Raw genomic sequence first — 23375 nt, forward strand, 5'->3', positions numbered from 1 at the left:
TCTAGAACCCTATGGATATTCCCTGGATTTATATTGTCCATCTTCATACAGGCTCTCACAGCTGTGTTTTTGGTATAAATGGATCCTAGTCAGTCATAGAAATCACAGCAACTGCTAAATTTTGAAAGCCACAAATGCCACTCAGTTCAGTTCAGTCGCTCAGCTGTGTCCGACTCTTTGCGACCCCATAAATCGCCACTAGATATACTGAATTCTAAGACACATATTTCTTCACGTTAAGCCTTTGAAATTGACATGCTTCTAGTAGTCAATGGCATTTTATAATTTGCCAGAATTTTCCTCTTTTCTTAGAGGTACATAAAATAATGATATCACTTTCCTTTGATAGCATAAATAAACTTTGTATTTTGAATAAATGCAGTTAAAAAGTCAATAACCATTCATTGTGTGCCAGGAATATACTAAGCACTTGAAATATATTTTCTTTTTTTAATTTTCATAGCTACCCTATAGATTAAGCTTGTATAACACTATCATTATGTGAATGAAAAAAAAAGAGGATTAGTAAAAATAAGACCTTTTGTTCTAAGGTCCTTCTGTGTAGAAATGGTTGAAAAAGGAATCGTGCAAACAGGCTGAGTCCAGAGGCTTTATTCCTAAAGGCTAGTTTTTGTATTATGCTTATTGGGCTAGTAGACTTTAAGCTAAAATTTTCTAGTCTAATGAACAAGAAACCCTGTGCAAAATAACTTACACACTAACAAGGAACTTAATAAAGATGTGAAAGCAATCAACAGTAGCTTATTTGGCAGGAAGAACAAACATTTTATTTAACTTCTTTCTCTTCCAGGGGGTGGGAATAGAAGCAGAGATGAATTTAGTATAACTTGACACAGAGAAAGGTATTCAGAGATATTTGAAGGAAAAGAGAGATTTTTTTTCTTTTTTGTCATATTCCACCAGTTTTATTTTTGAGATTTCACATATAAGTTATATCATGCAGCATTTTTCTTTTTCTGATTTATTTCACCCAGCATAATATATATATGTCTTCTTTATCCGTTCATCTGTTGATGGATAGATACTTAGATTGCTTTCATGTCTTGACAATTGTAAATAATGCTGCTATGAACATTGAGGTTGCATGTATCTTTTTAAATGGTTGTACCAGTTTAACTCCCACCAACAGTGTATGAGGGTTCCCTTCTGAGAGATTATTTTAACAAAAAAAATCTTTGAAGTTTATTTAATATTCATTATAAGGCAAATTCTCTGATAAAGAAAGCCAAAATCTAGAGGAAAAGTCTAACTGTAAGAATTTTAGAAACCTAAAAGCGGCTGGAGAGGGCAACCAGAGGGGAGGAAGACAGTAGGTCAAGACAAATAAAATTTTTAAAATTTAATGAACAGGAATATAGTCTGCTTTTTCCAGTTTGGATGCTTCTGTTTAATTCTCTGAATTACTTACTGTGGATAGTCACTCAGATTCATTCTTCTCCTTCTGTGATTTCAATTTCTGACCCTATGTAAATAATGCCGACATATTTATCTCAGTCCTACCTTGTTACCTAAGTTCTCTCCCCATATTTTTAAGTCATTCTGAATATTCCTCAGCTACCTCAGAATGCCTCACTCTCAGCTCATTATTCTCCATGCAAGTCAACTTCTTACCCAAAGTCCATTTATTTTCAGTGACAACACCAGTGTACAGTGACCAAGAGTTCTCTCTGATAGTTTAATTTATCCTGCTTATTTGCCTTCAACTCCACATTTCTCAGTTTCTCTTTCTACTTTTCATTTATCATCTGGCCTTTGTCACTTGTTACCTGTTTCATTGCATACCTTCATGTCTAGCATCTTAATCCTTCTAGACCAAATCTGTTTTTGTCCAGGCTTGATCTCAGTGACACAATCAACTGCTAATTCCCATAGCCATGGACTTGTGTGCCGTATCATATGCTCATGTGTGCCCCCTATATGCATCCTGTTTTACTGTGTTGCATTGTCAAAGTCACTGCCATGCGTGGTTGATTTAACTGCAATTAATTAAAATTAAATTAGGCCTTCCCTCATCATTCAGTTGGTGAAAAATCCACCTGCAGTGCAGAAGACCCCAGTTCGATTCCTGGGTTGGGAAGATCCACTGGAGAAAAATAGGCTACCCACTCCAGTATTCTTGGGAGCTTCCTTGGTGGCTCAGCTGGTAAAGAATCCACAGGCAATGTGGGAGACCTGGGTTGGATCCCTGGGTTGGAAAGATACCCTGGAGAAAAGAAAGGATACCCACTCCAGTATTCTGGCCTGGAGCATTCCATTGACTGTATAGTCCATGGGGTCACAAGGGTTGGATATGACTTATTTATTCCCTTAGTCACTCTAGCCGTATTTCAAGTTCTCAGTGGCTACACGTGACTAATGTTTGCTGTATTGGGCATCACACCTGTAAAGGAGTCTCATCACCTCTGAAAGTTCTCCTGGACTCTAGTTCTCCTATAGAGAACTTCAACTTCCCCATTAAAGATGTTCCTAGTGGTGTGTGTGTTCTCGAGTTCTTCTGGTGTATTCCAGTCTATATCTCTGCATTTCCACTTCATACTAATGCCTCAGGTGAACCTTGTCTAACATTTCCATTTCGATCTTTCCCCTGGATTCTCAACACACTATATTTTTGGAGCCTGTCCAAGGAGCAATCCCAAGAGAAGGAGAAGCCAATCCAACATGAATCTGCTCACAGTAATTTATTTATCATGAATGCTGAGCATGATATTGGGACTAACTATAAGCCTCTATAGGGCCCAAATGAATCTTCTCAGTCATGCCTGGATGGATTTTCTTATTTAACAAGACTTAAAAATAAATAATCTATTTCCTTTCTTCCAGCTCTTTATTCCATGCAAACACCTGTCTTGTGTTGCTGCCTTGGGCCCCTTTATGCCTGCAGTAGGGTTCTTTGATTTCCTGCCACCACCAGGTCATGATAATATTCCAGATATTGATATTCACTTTCTTAAATAATAGACTTTGCTTTTAGAGAAAAGAAAGTTTAGAGAAAAAACAAATGAAAAATTCCCATATCTCCTCTCCCTCCAACCCCCAGTTTTCCTCTATTATGAACATCTTGCATTACTGTGGTACTTTTATTAAAATTGATGAGCCATTATTGATACATTATTAACTAAAGCCCATATCTTGCCAGCATTTGGAGTTCTCAGTATGTTGAATTTTAGACTTTTTAATCAATATATAGTGAATGGTTTGATTTTTTGTCTATTATATCTTGCTTGTGCCCACTAATGCTAAAATGACTAATTTTTCACTATTCTTGGGTGTTTCCAAATTTGAGGCATAAATTTGTTTTCTTTATTTATGACAAGATGCTCTTTTTGTCCTATTTTACATTTTATTTTACTCTGTATCATTTTATATTCAGTTCCCCAGATGTTTTGTCATTGAAGATTGGATTTTACTTATTTGATCTATATGGCAACCATATGTCCTGCCATGTAGGAACAGTTCTGGTTTACATGTATTGCCCCAGCATAGTTATTAATAGAATCCTTTCCATTGTCCCAGTTTGAGTGGTAAATTATATTATTATTCTGTTTGAATATCCACCTGGATTATAAGGCAAAAACATATCTTCTCTTCCTTTTCCTTCCCTCCATTGTTTTTAACAGATTGTCGAGTATGTTGGATGTGTTTACTAAGTACCGTGGGAATGGGGGTTTGGAAGGCCCTTGTGAAAATGAGCTGGCTCTTTCAAGATCTACTTTCCAGGTCAGGTGCTGTAGCATTTCAACCACAGGACTCAGCTTCAACCTAACCTTATAGGAATTCTTAAGCCTGCGCTGCCTATAGCTGCACACCTTCTGTTTATTTGACAGCAGGTCTTTGATAACCTGATGTCACTTGTCCCTTGCATATGGTCATCCCAGCCAAAGCAATCTTTTCGGTGGTTGTGTGCCAGCTTCTCTGAGTTGGACACCCTATGTTATTATTCTGTATGCCCTATAGATGACATAACTAAAGGTGAAATTGTGCAAGAAATGGACATAAAGGAATTACTGCTTGTTTTATAGCCTTTTTTATTTCTGAAGTCTGATGTTACTTTGACATCAGGTTATATCTACCAGGCTATCAAAGGATACATTGCCTTCCTGATTCATATTTATTTATTTTGCCCTGTGTTATTAACAGTGACCTGGAATATGGAGCTAATATCAGAGAGAATTTCCATCTCTGCATTGCATAGATTCTCTTGGTAGAGTCTACCTCATGGCTGCCAACCTACACTCAATCCCACTGCCATTACCAGCTCAGGAAGCTTCTCATAATGTACTTTGGCTTATTTTTTTTTCATTTTTTTTTCTACTCTAGAGAATGTTAAGTAATAATCAATTATTACTTTCTCTTTTAAATTATTAAGTATTTCACCCAAAGAGGTAAGTAAAAAACTGTATTCTGCATCTTCCTGCAGTTGTACATCAGAAGTACAGTGCTGAGCATATAAAGCTCTCAGATACTGGGGTCCTGTATGTATACACCACATGGCATTGAAAGATATTTTTGGCTAGCAAGCAGCTTTATATTATGCTAATACTAAATCCCCTTTTCCCATAATATTTGAAGATTTCAACATAAAACAGGAGAAAATAAATTCAGCAGATGCAGAACTCAGAATACATAATAAAAATATACTGCTCTACACACATACATATGCATATACAACAATGAACCAGCTAGAAAAATCAGTTACTCTCTTTATTTTTTAAAGAAAGGTAACCAGAAGTTTATAGCACATATACCTAAGTGAAATGTTTTCAAATACTCGAAGCAAAGTGTTCATAGATACAGTTGTGCTGAATCATCATATTTTCTTTCTTATTCTTCATCGGTGAATAAAAACAACACTTTGGGCCCCAAGGGTATTCAGCAGCTGAATTTCTTTGCTGCTGAAAGAAAAAAAATATAGGTGGCATTCCTACCATTTCAGAGAAAATGAAGGGGTGGAAATGAAGGAAGAATGAGCTGCTAAGAAGCACAGATCCTATTTTCTTGCAATGCCACTAATAATAACTTCAGAGCGGTGGTTAGAGTATAAATGCTGTATAAGCAAAAATAAACCTATATTAAATGGTTTTTAATGTTTGAAAGGAAAAAGTAACTGCAAAGTTAAAATTAGTTTACTACAAACACCTTCTCTGTAGTGATGTATTCTGCCAGTGTTCTCCCTGGAGTTTTTTGGCATATTGCTCAGAGTTGCCTCAACTGAGTATATCTAATGAAATCTTGCCCATTCATCATTTCTACTGAGAGATGCTTTTCCAAATGTAGAAATTAAAAACTATAAATTCATCCAAAGAAATTATTCCAGTTTCAATACGAACATTACTAATAAGTCCTCTCCCAGCGTGAAGAGATTATACCGTCTTTTAACTAGCGAGTGCAGTTCCAAAGTAGATAACCATTAAAAACAAGAGATGATGCAGATTTCATAAAGACATGGCAATTAAAGTGAATGAATAAGAAAGATAAAATTATTAAAGGAGAAAGCTGCACTCAGATGTCTTTGAGTCAAACTCCCTCCCAAGGTTGGAATTCATATTATATCATGGACAGATGGCAACCCAGCTTCCCTTTATATACTTCCAGTTTCAAGGAGTTCATGCTTTTGCAAAGCATTTCTTTCAACTGTCAGATGACTCTCTTTCATAGAAGGTCAATCCTCATGTTGAGTAGAATGTCTCTTGGGAACATCCATGTTTTGAATAAAGTTTTGCCCTTTGAAGCAACATAATATTCTGCATTTGTCACAGTGGGAAATGACAGGCTATGTCTAACCTAGGGATATCAGGACATTGCTTAGCAATAGGAGGTGAGGTTGAGATTCTCCTGAGTGATTTAGGAAGAGTCATGGCCAAACCAGTGCATGACAAGGGCATGATAAGACTCAGCAGGTTCAAACTAAGCAACGACAGATGCCCTGAAAACAACATCACACAAAGTTTGGACATTAATTAAGGAATCTGTACTGCAGAGGTCAGCCAATATATTGGGCATCTTGCTTCAAAGGTATTTTTTTAAATGTTTGGGAGTTTTATGCTTATTTTTTAGTGGATAACTGATGTCATTTTTTTTGTCCGAGTGTTATATAACAAGCATTTGGGTAAGGAAAGTAGAGAATTTGACACAATAGGGTTCATCCAGCATTTTTATTATTTTTCTTGAGTGTAGTTAATATTCCTCCAAGCTGTTAGTACCCTGTGGTGCTGACATAATGTGTCCCTTTTGAGGCTTTGCTTTTTCTGGCTAGGCTTCAAACCAAGGACATGTAGCAGTTTTATTTGTATCCAGGTGTGCTCAGTTGCTCAGTTGTGCCCAATGTGTTATGACCCCATGGACTGTAGCCTGCCATTCTCCTCTGTCCATGGGATTCTCCAGGCAAGAATGCTAGAGTGGGTTGCCATTTCCTTCTCCAGGGGATCTCCCCAACCCAAAGACTGAACCTGTGTCTCTTGCATCTTCTGCTCTGGCAGGTGGATTCTTGTACCACTCTGCCACCTGGAAAAACTTTTATTTGTATAGATAGATATCAAATATGTTCTTTTCATCTTCTTTACTGTTATATTTTTATATTGAAAAAAATTTCTTCAAAATAGTGACTTCAGTCACAAATATATATATATATATGCTAACTATTTTTGACTGATTATGCTTGTGTACATGCTCTTCTTCCTCTGATAGTTATCTCCTCTGTCATTACAGGCAAGTTAAGGACCAGAGTTGAAGAAGAGGTTCCCTACGTGTTTCTGCCACTAGAATCCTCTTTTGTAGATGCCAAATAACAGAACGTAAACTTTCCTCCAATTCGCTGTAGCCAGCTCATACACTCCCATCTCCATCTCTCAGCATCCAGCTGTGTGTCTCTTTTCTTCCAGTTTGTGTGTGTGCATGCTCAGTTGCTAAGTTGTGTCCGACTCTTTGTGACCCCTTGGACTGTAACCCCCCAGGATCCTCCATCCATGGGATTTCCCAGGCAAGAGTACTGGAGTGGGTTGCCATTTCCTCCTTCAGGAGATCTTCCTGACTCAGGTATCAAATTTGCATCTCCTGCATTGGCAGGTAGATATTTTATCCTGAACCACCAGGGAATTCAGGTATAAATAACAAATAAAGTTGTAACATTTAAATTATGTGATGTGATGATTTGATATATGTATGTATTGTGAAAGAATTCCCCTCACTGAGTTAATTTACACATCCATCACCTCATATTTACCTCTTTTGTTTGCTTACATGCTTAGCAATTTTTAATTATACAATACAGTGCTGTCGACTGTGGTCACCATGTCATACATTATATCCTCTGACCTTATTCATTTTATAACTGCAAGTTTGTATTCTTTTACTAATCTCTCCATCTTTGTTCCATCTTAGAGCTCCTAACAATCACCTTTCTCTCCTCTGTTTCTATTTACTTTTTAAAAAAAATTTCCACATGAAGTGGTGTCATGGAATATCTGTCTTTCTCTGTTTGGCTTATTTCACTTAGGATAATGCTCTCCAAGTTTCATTCGTGTTGTCAAAAATGACAGGATTTCCTTATATTTTAAAGGCTGAATGTACACACACACCTGGATAAGGAAATGGCAACCCACTCCACTGTTCTTGCCTGGAGAATCCCAAGGACCCGGGGAGCCCGGTGGGCTGCCGTCTATGGGGTCGCACAGAGTTGGACACGACTGAAGCGACTTAGCAGCAGCAGCACACACGCCACATTTTCTTGATCTTTTCATCTACTGATGGACGCTTAGATTGTTTCTGTATTTTGACTGCTGTGACCATTGCAGCAATGAACATGAGAGTACTGATACCTCTTTAGGATAATGGTTTTATTTCCTTTGGGTGTATACCCAGAAGTGAAATTTCTAGATCATATGGTAGTTCTATTTTTAATTTCTTGAGAAACCTTCATAATATTTTTTTTGTAATGGCTGAACCAGTTTACATTCCTGCCAACTGTGTACAAGTTACACTTTGTACCTTGTAAAAAGTTCCCTTTACAAGGTACAAAAGGTAGGAGTTCCCTTTTCTCTACATTCTCATTAGTATTTGTTATCTCTTGTCTTTTTGACAGTAGCCATCCAACAGTTGTGAGTGATATCTCATTGCAGTTTTGATTTGCATTTCCCTGATGAATAGTGATATAGAATAACTTTCCATAAACCTATTGGCCACTTGTATGTTTTCTTTGGAAAAATGTCCACTCAAATCCTTTGCCCATTTTTAAATTAGGCCATTGGGTTTTCTGCTATTGAATTGTATGAGTTCATTGTATATTTGAGATATTAACCCCTCATCAGATATTAGATTGATGCAAAGTAATTGCAGTTTTGCACTGTTGAAATTTGCAGTTTGATATTAGAACACATTCTTAAATAAATCTGGTTATGTTATACATCATTTTAGTACATATTTCTCACTTTATGCTTTTTTGCTAATGACATTACTTGCTATTTATCTAGACTATAGAAATGATGTTAGACAAAAAAGCAAATTCAAGTGATTTTTTTATTCAAGTTCAAAATAGGTTGTGAAGCAACAGAGACAACTCCCATCAACAATGCATTTGGTACAAGAGTTGGTAACAAATGTATAGTGCAGCAGTGGTTCAAAAAGTTTTGCTAAGGAGATGAGAACCTTGAAGATGAGGAGTGTGGTGGCTAGCCATCAGAAGTTGACAAAGACCAATTGAGAGTATCGTCAAAACTGCTTCTCTAAGAACTACAAGAGAAGTTGCCTAAGAACTCAACACTGACCATTCTGTGATCATTCGACATTTGAAGCAAATTGAAAAGATGAAAAGACTTGTTAAGTGGTGTGTCATGAGCTGACCCTCTCCCTGCAAAAAAAAAAAAAAAAAAAAGATCATTTTGAAGCGACATTTTCTCTTATTTTATGCAGCAATGAACAACTTCTTGTTCAGATTGTGACATGCAAAAAAACGTACATACAGCAACCAGCAACATCAAGCTCAGTGGTTGGACCAAGAAGCTCCAAAGCACTTCCTAAAGTCAAACTTGCACCAAAAAATGTCATGGTCCCTGTTTGGTGGTCTGCTGCTGGTCAGATCCACTATAGCTTTCTGAATCCCGGTGAAACCATTACATCTGGGAAGTATGTTCAGCAAATCAATGAGACACACCAAAAACTGCTATACCTGCAGCTGGCATTGGTCAACAGAGTGGGCCTAATTCTTCTCCACAAAAATGCCTGATCGCACATCACACAACTATTGCTTCAAAAGTTGAATCAATTGGGCTACAAAGTTTTGCTGCAGCCACCATTTCACCTGACCTCTCGCTAATGGACTACCACTTCTTTAAGCATCTTGACAACTTTTTGGAGGGAAAACACTTCCACATTAGCAGGAAGCAGAAAATGCTTACTGAGAGCTCATCGAATCTCAAAACATGGATTTTTTGCTACAGGAAGAAGCAAACTTATTTCTTGTTGGCAAAAATATGTTGATTGTAATGGTTCCTATTTTGATTAATAAAGCTGTTTTTGAGCCTTGTTATAGTGATTTAAAAGTCACAGTCCAAAATTGCAGTTACTTTTTAATCAACCTAATACGTGGTTTGCAAATATTTTCTCCCATCCCATGGGCTCCCTTTTCATTTTGTTGAGCAGAAGCCTTTTAGTTTGTGGTCTCTCTTGCTTATTTTTGCTTTTGGTGTCAAATCCAAAATGTAATTGCCAAAACTAATGGCAAAGAGCTGACTCCATAGGTTTTCTTCAAGGAGTTTTATGGCTTCAGGTCTTGGATTCAAGACTTGAATGTATTTCGAGTTGGATTTTGTGTATGGTGTAAGATAGTAGTGCAGTTTCATTCTTTTGCATGTGCTTGTCCAATTTTCCCAAAACCGTTTATTGAAGATATTGTCCTTTCCCAATTGTATATTCTTGGCTCCTTTGTCAAAAGTTAATTAACCTTATATGCATAGGGTTATTTCTCAGCTGTCTGTTCTGCTCCATTGATCTGTTTGTCTTTTATGCCAATACTATTCCTGTTTTTAGTTCTATAGCTTTATAATATGGTTTGAAATCAGAAAATTTGATGCCTCCAGTTTTGTTCTACTTTCTGAGAATTTAGCTATTTGGGGTCTTTTGTGGTTCCATGAAATTTTTCAGATTTTTCTTCTATTTTTTGTGAATTTTGATAGGGATTGCTTTGAGTCTGTAGATAGCTTTTGATATTAATCATGGTTTATGATTCTAAGTTAAAGAGTGATAGGAGAATAATAGTACTGGAAGATTTAAATGAACCATTTAAATTTTAAAACTACTGAGGTTTCCATAGAGCTGACATTTAAATGTTGACTTCTTTTTTCCTCATTAAACAGGATAGTTTATCTTGTTTTGATCAGAAAATGAGTCTTTCAGTCTGATTTTTTAGTATTAAGTATTACCAGGCTTTTCTCTCCCGCTTTCCCACTCCTCAACACCTTGTGCCAGGCCTGCCTCACTACATATATTTTTCTCTGTACTGAAAGGATTGCAGGCTGTACTTTCACACATAATAGGTAGTAGCTATATTTGTCAAGAATCTTGTCAACTCTGCAGTTAGATAGCTGTCAGCCTGCATTCAGTATTGTTTTGTGAAATATCTGAGGGAGGCTCAATATTATGCATTTAAATACTTTGTGTCAAAGGTTTATACAATTTTCATTGAGTCATTTAATTCAATTTCTAAGTTAGAATTTTACCTTCTGAGGCCAAAAATTCACCGAACTCCAATAATTACTGATGATTGAACGTGCATTTAGGAATATTATCTTTCCCGTTTTTAGCTATGTTCTTGGAATTTTGATCAAAAAGACCACCAGATTTATATTACTCCTTAGTTTATAGCCTAGTTTTAATTTTTCATCTGTTGTGACTTAATAGGTGCCCTATGCGCCATAATCACCTCAACTCACTTGATGCAACTGTCTTTGCATAAATGCATATCCCAATGTCCATACCAAAAAGTATTTATGTATATGTCTGATCCCTCCCCACTGTTCTCATGGGGAAGGACCGTGTCAGAATTCATCTTAGTATCCCCAGTGGTTAGCAGGGGGATAGGCACAGGACAAGTGTGCAATTCATATTTGTTGAGTAAATAAATCCATTTTGAAGCAATTCTGTGCCTTTGACAGTTACTTATATAAAATTTGAAGGATGACTGCCTGAGTTTATTTGGTTTTCTGAAGCCTTTTCTACTATTCAGTTTATTTGGTGAGTTACATCTTTGCTCATTTCACATTGAAACAATTCTCAAATTTGTAAAATGTTTCCTGCCTACCTGTCTTCTTTCATTATCACAACAACTGTAAAATAATCTATAATCATTGAAATCTGACCAAACCAATAATCTATACATCCATTCCGACCTAAGTGTAAAAAGCTATCCATCTTGATCTAAAATAGCTACTATTCCCATTTGCTGCCACCTGTCATTTTCATCATTGCCATTTTAAAGAATCTTTAAGCACTAGCCTCTACTTTATTGCAGTGTTCAAAGAGCATAAGAGGCAACCACAATAATCTCTGCTTTTATAACAAATACCTAGATCAATCTGCCTTACATTATAAAGCCCACTTAGTCAGTGGCAATGCTGTCTTCTAGATCCACATTAACACAGGTGTTGTATTTGGCAGGACAGACTCACATTTTCATTTGTCACCATTTTCCTATTCAAGCTTTGTACAGAAGTTTTCCTTGACATGAGTTATCGTGAATGTTTACTTTCTGCCAAAGAAATACAATCTCATTGTCTAAGAATTTACACAGTGAACAGATCATAGAGCAGAGGAAACATCAGCCCTGCACAGTGTTTTTCATGCTTAAAATGTAGCCCAGGAGTCTGCAGATAATAAAATAGCACCTGTCCATTGACCCAGCAGGAGCAGTACACCAGTCATAATATAGTCAGCAATAGCTCAGAAGCCTGAAAACATGGTTTATTCTAAATAGTCAGCTCTCAGTTGTTCCTGGTAACAGAAGACAAAGATGGACATGGCTCATTTAGTTGAGAATGTAATTTTAAAAGACTCATGTGTACTATTAGTTTAAAATACTTTCTTTCCCGTGTTATTGTTTGGAGTTACTTTCAAACAGGAAAACTAATATTTTAGTCTTTGTGTTCCTCCTCACTACTATAGGCTTTAAATCTAGCAGTTACAATTAATTATTAAAGAAATGGCCAGAATAGAAACAACAGGGGATAAAAAGTAACTGAGAGGTAAAATAAGAGCTACTTTAGGCTTATCAGTCCAGTTTCCAGTTTAAGTAACAATATTGCTTTTCTATTTTTTCTGTAACAAATTGTCTTGAACTTTGTGGCTTCAACAAGAACTTATTACTGTTTCAGCTCTAGAGTTCAGAAGTCCTACATGAATCTCATTGGGATAAAATCAAGGTATTAGCAGGGCTACATGCCTTACTGGTGGCCTTAGGGAAGAATCCATTTCTTTGTCTTTTCCAGCCTTGAAAGACAGCCCATATTCCTTGGCTCAAGGCCCCTTTCTCCGTCTTTAAAGCCAGCAGTAGTAGGTTGAGTCTTCCTCACATGGCATCACTTTGACCTCAGCTTCTGCTCTCCCCTTCCACTTTTAAGAACTCTTACACTGGGATAACCCAAAAAATCCAGGATAGTCTCCCTGTTTTCAGGTCATCTGATTATCAACCTTGATTCCACTTGATATCTTGATTCTCCTTTGCCATGTAACCTAACATATTCACAAGTTCTAGGGATTGGAACAAAGACATCCTTGGAGTCTTTTATTCTGCCACCACAATAATATAATAAATATCATATTTCAAATCATGAATGTGCCTTTTACTTTTATCTTTTCTAATATTATTATTTTTTTTTTTTTACTATTTGGCCCCTAGCATTCATCTAGCTATAAAGGAAACTACAAATTTTAAAGAATGTCAAAGAAAGACTTTTTAGAAACTCAGCTTCTGACATTCAAAAATGGAACTGTTTAAAAGAATTTAAAATATATTTTGGCTCTGACTTTAATATATCAATGTCCAAGGCTCAAAGAACCAGCTTGAAGAGATCTATCATGCTAAAGAAGATATTCTTTACGACTATGGCAGAAAAGTCATGAGGTGTGTTGTTATAGTATAGACATATATACAACGGGAGTAAAGAAAAGTTAGCCCTTCCCCAGACCCAGGTGAGATTGAAAAGAAAAAAGGAAAAGATAGGATATAAAAGTGTGGCAGGAAGGTGGCAGGTAAGTCAGAGAGGGCTGTAGGGAGTCAAGTCAAATGTTGTCAGCTAGCAATCACCACCAAACTCTCATAACAGTTTTAAATTAAATGCTGCTATAAGAGCATGCAGGGTAGTCAGTCACAAACATCAAATTAGTTAGATACAAAACAACTTGATTTTTGGTCACACCACATGTCCATATGCAAAGTAGAATGATATAAGTGATGTAAACTTTATCCCAAGTTCCATTCTCTTGGTTATTGGGAAGAGAGGTGGACAGAGGAGGGGGCAATTTAATTTTACACATATCTGTTAAAACATATCCTGCTCTGATCATATAAGCAGTCTCTCCCTAGTGCTCTCATTTCTTAATACTCCAGTGCCCTGCTTAGTGTCTTTTCAAGAATATGTCTGTTCTAGAGGGAGAGGAACAACTTATCACGCTTGCTCCTCTGTTCCCCAGTGAACAACCATGTCTTCCTTGATTGCCTGGTCTTTGATGCCATAGGCTGTGCCTGGTTACTTTGCAGTCCATACTTTTGGCTAAAACAATGCTCAAGGAAGCAATAGTCATCATTCTCTTTTTGAGACTGCTCACTCTTCATAGTCTATTAACCTGAATCTCTCCCTATTTCCATCCAGACTGTGACTGGAACTCCAGTATCTAGGAAAGGGTCATGTCTTTCTCATTGCAGTAGATCTATGGTAAGTCTGCTGGCTTTCAACTAAATATCCATATCCCGCTAGAACTAAATCAAGTTCAGAAGGGCTAACTGAAGTCCTTCTATCCCTGGCCATGCTGTTTGCGCCTTAGCTTGTTTCACACATAACAAGTTGATGCACAAGGTACCACAAAGGATCTTCTATAAAATATCAACTATGGAACAAGAAAGTGCCTTCTGCTCTTGAGTTTCTCCCTCATTTGTCTCACACTCATCTACAGGATTTTTCTCTAGATGTAGCAAACACAGATCTACTACTCCGTTTTCCTCTTTCTATTGCCTTTCTTCTTTCCCCACTGACTGTAAGAACTTTAACTTAAATGGCTTTCTTTTTTTAAGCAGCAACCTCTTGAGTGCTCAGTCGCTCAGTCATGTCTGACTCTTTGTGACCCCATGGACTGTAGCCCACCAGGCTCCTCTTTCTATGAGGAGTCTCCAGGCAAAACTACTGAAGTGCGTTGCCATGCCCTCCTCCAGGGGATCTTCCCAACCCAGGGGTCAAACCTCCTGCGTTGCAGGTGGAATCTTTACCATCTGAGCCACAAGGGAAGCTTGGGGAAGCCTCTTGACTTAAGCTTAATAACATGAAGGATCTCTTGAATTAAGTTGCAAGTAATAACAACCAACTCGAAAACAACAACAACAACAAAAAACTAATAAAATCGGATGCTCAGAAAAGGGTTAAATCATCAGCTGATAGTCTGGGAAATTATGTAATTGAACATCATGAACTACTGTAAATAGATCCCTGAAGTCTGCTGGATCTCCTCCTCTCTCATTTCCTCTCCCTCCCTGTCTGGATGTTTTTCCTTCCCAGTGTTGTCAGTTCAGGTTTTTATCGGTGTGAACCATCTTCCACCACATGCTGGGGAATGTGGCGTCTATCCTGTTCATCGTGATCTTCATGCTGGGAAACCCAGCCTCCTTCACTCAGCATCTGAGTTTTACCGCTTTCATCGCTTTCCTTCAAAGAAAGATTGATTCCCAGTTCCATTTAAAAATCTAGAAAATATCTACTGATAGATATATAACTGCTCAGTGCAGCACTAATCAGATGTAGCTAGGGGGAGGATCAGGTAAAAGTATGGCTATTTGGGATCCATTCCTCTTTAATGTGGGGCCATGCCCAGAGAAAAGGAAATCACTGTGAGAAAAGTTAACCCAAGATCATTGACCTCGTTAAAGAATCTGGGTGCCATTGGTTACACGTCCTTCATAGAATTAAAATGATCGTCTGAAATTTTTTCTCTCCCAAATGTTTAACTTACGCTGTTTACACAAGAAATAGAAACAACTGATGGAATATAATGCTAGTGAACACTCCTCACTTTTCATCCTCTAGGCAAATATGAGTACAGATCAGTAGGGCTAATCATGAATTAGAGCTCTTCTGGATAATCTTCTGGATAACCAGAGGGTCTGTAGGGGGAATCATCCATGGGAGACATTATCTTGCCACAAGTTCCTTAGAATTGTGGAATTAGAATAGTGGAAGTTCCTTAGAATTTCCATGATTCAGCATAAACAGAAAAGTGGATTAAGTTGCTCTAGTTCTCAAGTACCAGAGATCAGCATATGTAAATGTTCTCTGTCAGAGTGATCTCCCAGTAAGCAGCTATAGTGTCTCACATGAATGTTTCAGAATTACAGATTGTGGGGTCTAACCAGTGCCTACTAAGTCAGAAACTCTGGAGTTAGCAATCTGCCTTTTAGCAAACCTTCCAGGGGATTCTGATGTATGTTAAAATATAAGAACCCCTGCTCTACAATATGCTTATAGTTAGGCCAGTTAGGACATATTTTCACTTGGTTGTGTCTCCTTGTTAAGTGAAGACTGTGGTCCTTAGTAATATAGCATTTTGGGGAGCCTTCCTTATTTATCTGCTGTCCACAAAACCCTGCTTCCAATTACACTGATAAGAATTCTGAAAACCAAAGGTCAAAAGATCACCTCAGGGATTTAAATTTAACTTTCCATGGTACTTCTTGAAGGCTCTAGTCAAAACCTTAATTAGCTTGACTTGCTTCTCTTTTTAGATTGACAGATACCCATTAGAGGAGATTGTGTTATTATGGGAATATTATTGTAATTAAGTCTTTCTAGTATTGTGAGCTTCCCTAGTAGTTCAGCTGGTAAAGAATCCACCTGCAATTCAGGAGACCCAGGTTCGCTTTCTGGGTCAAGCAGATCGTCTGGAGAAGGGGATTGGCTACCCACTCCAGTATTCTTGGGCTTCCCTAGTGGCTCAGCTGGTAAAGTCTGCCTGCAATGTGGGAGCCCTGGGTTCGATCCCTGAGTTGGGAAGATCCCCTGGAGAAGGGAACAGCTACCCACTCCAGGATTCCGGCCTGGAGAATTCCATATAGTTCATGGGGTCTCAGAGAGTTGGACATGACTGAGTGACTTTCACATAGTATTGTAGTATTATTAGGTTATGGTGATTATAGCACTGTAAAAAATTACTAGAGTGTTTCTGACTACATATTTCTTTAAACCAGTGCTCTTTTTCATTTTTATAAATTGCTTTGCTCTATGTTTGATGTTTTTAAAATAAAAACTCACCAGCATATCTGTTACTTAATTTCTTATATTGTTTTTGCTGATTTCCAGAAAGGGTGATTTGGACATGATTGGAGATGTACTTCTTTGTTTCTTCTGCCCTTGTTACTTTTGGTTTCTTACTTGATATGACATCCTGAGTCAAACAGTTTAAATAATCTTTTAACTTCATTTTCTTCACATGGAAAAATGATTCTCAGGCCTGGCATGGGAATATAAAAATAGAGATCAATGTGTGATCTTCATCCAAGACCAAATTAAATTCAAATAATTAATGGCTTAGATACAAAGAATTATTATAATTTAATAATGCCCAAATAATGACAATGGATAGCTAAGTTTGAGACCCACTGATATGGATTTTCCCTTGGGTCCAAGCTCCTCAGATTATAATTTCAGAGGTATTATACTAGATTCTGGGCTTCCCTTGTGGCTCAGCTGGAAAAAAAAATCTGCCTGCAATGTGGGAGAACTGAGTTTGACCTCTGGGTTGGGAAGATCCCCTGGAGAAGGGAAAGGCTACCCACTCAAGTATTCTGGCCTGGAGATTTCCATGAACTGTACAGTCCACATGATCACAAAGAGTCAGACACAACTGAGTGACTTTCACTTTCATACTAGATTCTACCTTTTTTTGTGTGTTGATAATGGAATTCCAGTAGAGCTATTTAAAATCCTGAAGGATGATGCTGTGAAAGTGCTGCACTCAATACGCCAGCAAATTTGGAAAACTCAGCAGTGGCCACAGGACTGGAAATGGTCAGTTTTCATTCCAATCCCAAAGAAAGGCAATGCAAAAGAATGCTCAAACTACTGCACAATTGCTAGTAAAGTAATGCTCAAAATTCTCTAAGCCAGGCTTCAGCAATACGTGAACCGTGAACTCCCTGATGTTCAAGCTGGTTTTCGAAAAGGCAGAGGAACCAGAGATCAAATTGCCAGCATCCGCTGGATCATGGAAAAAGCAAGAGAGTTCCAGAAAAACATCTATTTCTGCTTTATTGACTATGCCAAAGCCTTTGACTGTGTGGATCACAAGAAACTGTGGAAAATTCTGAAAGAGATGGGAATACCAGACCATCTGACCTGCCTCTTGAGAAATCTGTATGCAGGTCAGGAAGCAACAGTTAGAACTGGACATGGAACAACAGACTGGTTCCAAATAGGAAAAGGAGTACATCAAGGCTGTATATTGTCACCCTGCTTATTTAACTTATATGCAGAATACATCATGAGAAATGCTGGGCTGGAAGAAGCACAAACTGGAATCAAGATTGCCGGGAGAAATATCAATAACCTCAGATATGCAGATGACACCACCCTTATGGCAGAAAGTGAAGAGGAACTAAAAAGCCTCTTGATGAAAGTGAAAGAGGAGAGTGAAAAAGTTGGCTTAAAGCTCAACATTCAGTATATGAAGATCATGGCATCTGGTCCCATCACTTCATGGAAAATAGATGGGGAAACAGTAGAAACAGTGTCAGACTTTATTTTGGGGGGCTCCAAAATCACTGCAGATGGTGACTGCAGCCATGAAATTAAAAGATGCTTACTCCTTGGAAGAAAAGTGATGACCAACCTAGATAACATGTTCAAAAGCAGAGACATTATTTTACCAACTAAGGTCCATCTTGTCAAGGCTATGGTTTTTGCAGTAGTCATGTGTCGATGTGAGAGTTGGACTGTGAAGGCTCAGCGCCATAGAATTGATGCTTTTGAACTGTGGTGTTGGAGAAGACTCTTGAGAGTCCCTTGGACTGCAAGGAGATCCAACCAGTCCATTCTAAAGGAGATCAGCCCTGGAATTTCTTTGGAAGGAATGATGCTAAAACTGAAACTCCCGTACTTTGGCCACCTCATGCGAAGAGTTGACTCATTGGAAAAGACTCTGATGCTGCGAGGGATTGGGGGCAGGAGGAGAAGGGGACAACAGAGGATGAGATGGCTGGATGGCATCACGGACTCAATGGACGTGAGTCTGAGTGAACTCCGGGAGATGGTGATGGACAGGGAGGCCTAGCGTGCTGCAATTCATGGGGTCGCAAAGAGTCGGACACGACTGAGCGACTAAACAGAACTGAACTGAATGGAAATTTTTTCGATTTGAACAGGACATCAGCAACATAGGTAATAGCTAGATTATGTTTAACATAAGGCACCTCCATTTATTTTTAATTTGATACACAATGACACCTGTTAGTTTCCCATGGGGCATATTACAGAAGTAAGGGTAATCTAACCCTTGGTGAAATGCACCACTTGCCACCAATCTTCGCTGATTAACTGCCCAAATTCACTCCTTGAAACAAGGAAACACAAAAGAACTCTTTTTCATTGTCATTGCTGATATTACGTTAGCTGCCAAGAATGGAAGTCACTTGTAGACATCTTAGATTTCTATTTATAACAGCTTATTTCTATAAATTCATGGAAGACACATGATAGGTACACAATCAATTATTAAATGAGTAATTTAACAATTGATATATGTCAGTAGGGAAAGTGTTTTGAGATAAAGAAATTAAATTGCATAAACATAATTTATTTGTATTGTTCAGATAGATCCGTTTGAATTAGAAACATGGAAAATTAGTATTTGAACATACTCTTTGATTGACATTAATATAGTTTACTGATGATAAATGAGTAATTCATTTAACTTCTAAATGCCAGGGTTCATCTCTCTAAAATGATGATCTCTTAAAATTATAGTAGAAGCCCTTCTGCTTTTCTTGTACTTCTGTGGCTCTCTTTTCTTCTACTCCAGACTTCATAGGCAGAGTTGTATTATCTCAGGACCTTCCTGTTGAAAAAATGAGCTATGCATTCTGTAAACATTTTGAGAGTACTTAGTTGTATTTTTGTTTAGTTGCTCAATCGTGTCACACTCTTTTGCAACCCCATGGACTGTAGCACACCAGGCTCCTCTGTCCGCAGAACTTCCCAGGCAAAAATACTGGAGTGGGTTGCCATTTCCTTCTCTGGGGGATCTTCCTGACCTAGGGATCAAACCCATGTCTCCCACATTGGCAGGCAGATTCTTTACCATTGAGTCACCAGGGAAGTCCCAGTTCTGATTTACAATTGACCTAAAAGTAATGATGCTAATATATATTCCTGACATTTTTTTAAAATATTCAAAATGTAAATAATACATTTCTAAAATACATCTGCCTTGCCATGCATTCAATAAAGGTGATTTGTTTCATATCGGTCACAAAAGTTTGATTAACCAGGATTCTATACCTATTTCCTGCCTGTAATTTATTTCAGTCTTATTAGTCTGTACTGATTGTGTAAGCTTTTAGACCTCAGATATCTTAGCTTTTGAGTAGAAGGAATGGAGATGATGATTACTAATTTCAGAAGCCAGGAAGGATTTGAGCAGTAGGGCACAGCCAGGATGAAAATACAATGCAATTTTTCTTCACCAGGATGAAAAACATATCATAGTATTGTCTTATAAACTCAGAGAAGATAACTTAAAGTTCAGAAATTAGCAAAATATTGAAAACTATGACTTTTCAAAAAAGAATTAGGACTGGTGAAGGTCAAATAAGATTACAAACTAATGTGAAGACTCAGGAATGGCCCTGGTACTTGTAGTGCAGTGATGTCTGGAGACCGACGTGAATGGACAGTTTTGTCTCTTACTTTGAAGTGGTTCATTTACATACAGTAAAGTATACAGATTTCAAGTGTGCATTTTGATTTTTGACTATTTCCACTCACTCATTTAAGGATTACTCAGACCAAGATTTCACCTCAAGTTTGCCTCATGCTCCTTAGCAGTCAATGATGCCCTCCCCAGAATTAACAACTATTATAAGTTCTATCATATAGATTGTCTGTGTTCTTAAACTTCATATAAATGAAATAATGCAGTGTGTATCCTTTTGTGTTTGGTCTTTTTCTCTTAACATTTTTTCTAAGCTTTGTCCACATTGCTGTGTATAATAGTGGTGTGTATGTTTTTCTCGCCGAGTTGAATTTCCATTGTATAAGTATTCTGCAACTTGTTTATCCATTCTCCTATTGGTGTACATTTGAGTTGTTTGCATTTTGTGACTGCTTTTTAAAGACTTTTTAATAACACTGTGAGGAATATTTTTATGGATGAATTTTGGTAGACATAGGCACATTTATCTCAGATAGGAGTAGAAATTTTGATACATTTGATGGTTTATGTTTAGCTTAAATAGAGTCAACCAAAGAACTCTTCAAAGTGATTGAACTAATTTACATTTCCACTATCAATGTATGAGAGCTCTAATTACTTAGTAACTTGCCATTATTTATGTCTTTCAGTATTTTTAATGTTAGCCATTCAAGTGGATGTATACTGCTCTAATTATGCTTTTATTTGCAATCCCCTGGTAACTAACGATGTTGACCACCTTGTCAATGTTGATTAGCCATATGGAGATCTTATTTTGTGTGATGTCAGTTCAAGCCTGCTGCCTATCACTTTACGTTAGGTTTTGAAATTTTGTATTTGTAGCATTTATATATATATATATGTATGTGTATGTATATATATACACTAGGTATTTAAGTCATTTGTCACATTTCCATCTCTCATCTCCCTATTTGTGCTTTGTGTATTTGCTTTCCTATAATGTCTTTTGCTCATCAGAACTGCTTTATTTTAATGAAGTCTAATCTGTCAATTCTTACTTTAATGTTCTGTCCCACCTTCCTCAGTATTATGATGTATATGCTAATGTTTTCTTCTAAAAGCTTTATTAGCATCACTTTTAGATATATGGTTCAATTTGAATTATTTTTTGTGTATGGTATAAGGTAGAGGTCAAGACATTTTTTTTTTCTGTGTGAGTATCTATTTGCTTCAGCACCATGGCTTAAAAAGACCACTCCCACCCCCCAACATTCAATAAAGTATTGTGGTGCATTTGATACAAATCAAGTTATCTTCCACATACAAATCTATTTCTGGACCCATTATTTCATTCCTTTGACCTGTTTATCTACATACCAATACCACATTATCTTCATTGTTGTATCTTTATAGTAAATATTAGAATCTAGTGAACTTCCTCAATCTAGTTCTTCTTCTTCAAGATTGTCTTGGCTATACCAATTTATTTATGCTTGCATTTAAGTTTATAGAATCAGTTTGTTAACTTACAGACACATACACATATACATGCATACTGCTTCTGGAATTTTAACTGATATGCATTAAAACTATGTGTCAGTTTAGAGAGAATTTATACATATAAATGTTGAATTTTTCAATTCTGTTACATAAAACATCTTTAGTTACTGAGGTCTTTTAAAATTGCTCTGAGTAATATTTTTTATTTTTCAATGTAGCTGTCTATCATATTTGTTAGATTTATTCCTATGTGTTGGATATTTCTTAAGCTATTTGTAAATGGTACTTTTTAATATCATTATCATCTTCTAAATTATTTCATTGTTGTGTTAAAGATATAAGTCCCTTTGTTTATTTTTGTATGTGGGCTCTGTTTTTTGCTTTTTTATTTTTATCCTTTTTCATGTTGCAAACATAATACATATATATTGTAGAATTTTGAAAATCACTTATGGGGACAGCTCTTAAAATGGCCCCAATAATCTCTGTTTTCTAGTGTTCAAACCCTTGAGTGAGAGTAAGACCTGTGATTTGCTTCTAATCGACAGAATATGGCAAAAGTCAAAGGTGTCATTCCCATGACTATGTTACATTACGTAAGACTCTATCCTGCTAGTCTCTCTTTGCTTGCTTTGAAAAAGAAAGCCACCATGATATAAGTGGTCATATTAGAGAAGCTCATATGGGAAGAAATTACAGGCAGTCTCAAAAGGGATGGTGGCTGCCAGCAAAAAACTAAAACCTTCAGTTCTTCAGCTTCAGGTGAATAAATTTAGCCAACAAAGTGAAGGATCTTGGAAGTAAATCTTTTCCCCAGTTGAAACCTCTGATGAGAATGCAGTTGTAACTGACACTGATTATAGCCAGCTGAGACCTTAAAGCAGTTAATTCCCGTTAATTCCTGTCCAGACTTCTGACCTATAGAATCTGTGAGATAATAAAATGCGTGCTGCTTTAAGCTGAAATTTTAACAATAATTTGTTACCTGGCAATAAAAAAATGAACATAAAGAACATACAAAGAAAGTAAAGTCAACGGTCCCGTATAGCTTTCTTAACTGTGGCCACAGCTTCTTCCACTTTCTTTCTCCACATCTTAAAAAAATGCACGAATTGTGTGTGAATACTTCAATAATCAGCATTTGTTGAATATGAGGTAATAAATAAGCATCTTCTTGAGTGAGAATGTGTCTTCAGAGACATTTTTCCTAAATTATGAAATGTTATCTTAAGATATTTGCAGAGGATTCCCATTTATAATTGAAGACATGAATGACCCCGAACTATGACATATGAGACAATAATACAGTTTTTAAAATTTGTTTCAAGAAGTTAAGAAATCTCTAATAGTTGGTAATAGCAACTATTCTAGTTAGTAAATGAGTCTGTTATGTGGGAAAATGATGATTACATAATGTATAATCCAATTGTTAAAACCACAGGTAAAGTATATTTGCAACTATGCAAAATAATAGGTCATTAGATAAATAGCATGTGTAAGTACAGATAGCTGGAGAGAGGGGCTGAAAGGAATACTATCAACCTGCTAACCATATTCATGTCTAAGTCTTTGAATGTTGGGATTTTTTTAGTGATTTTTATATTATTCTTTATGCTGTCTTTCTTCAAAATTTTTCTACATATTTTTCTTATATCCCCAAATAAAAATTATTTGAAAAAGAAATAATCAATAGAACATGTATTCTGTTAATAGAAGAAATAAAAAACATGCTAATTTAA

This window comes from Oryx dammah, unplaced genomic scaffold (genome assembly GCF_014754425.2).
Source record: "Oryx dammah isolate SB20612 unplaced genomic scaffold, SCBI_Odam_1.1 HiC_scaffold_27, whole genome shotgun sequence".
In the NCBI taxonomy this organism is placed as follows: Eukaryota; Metazoa; Chordata; class Mammalia; order Artiodactyla; family Bovidae; genus Oryx; species Oryx dammah.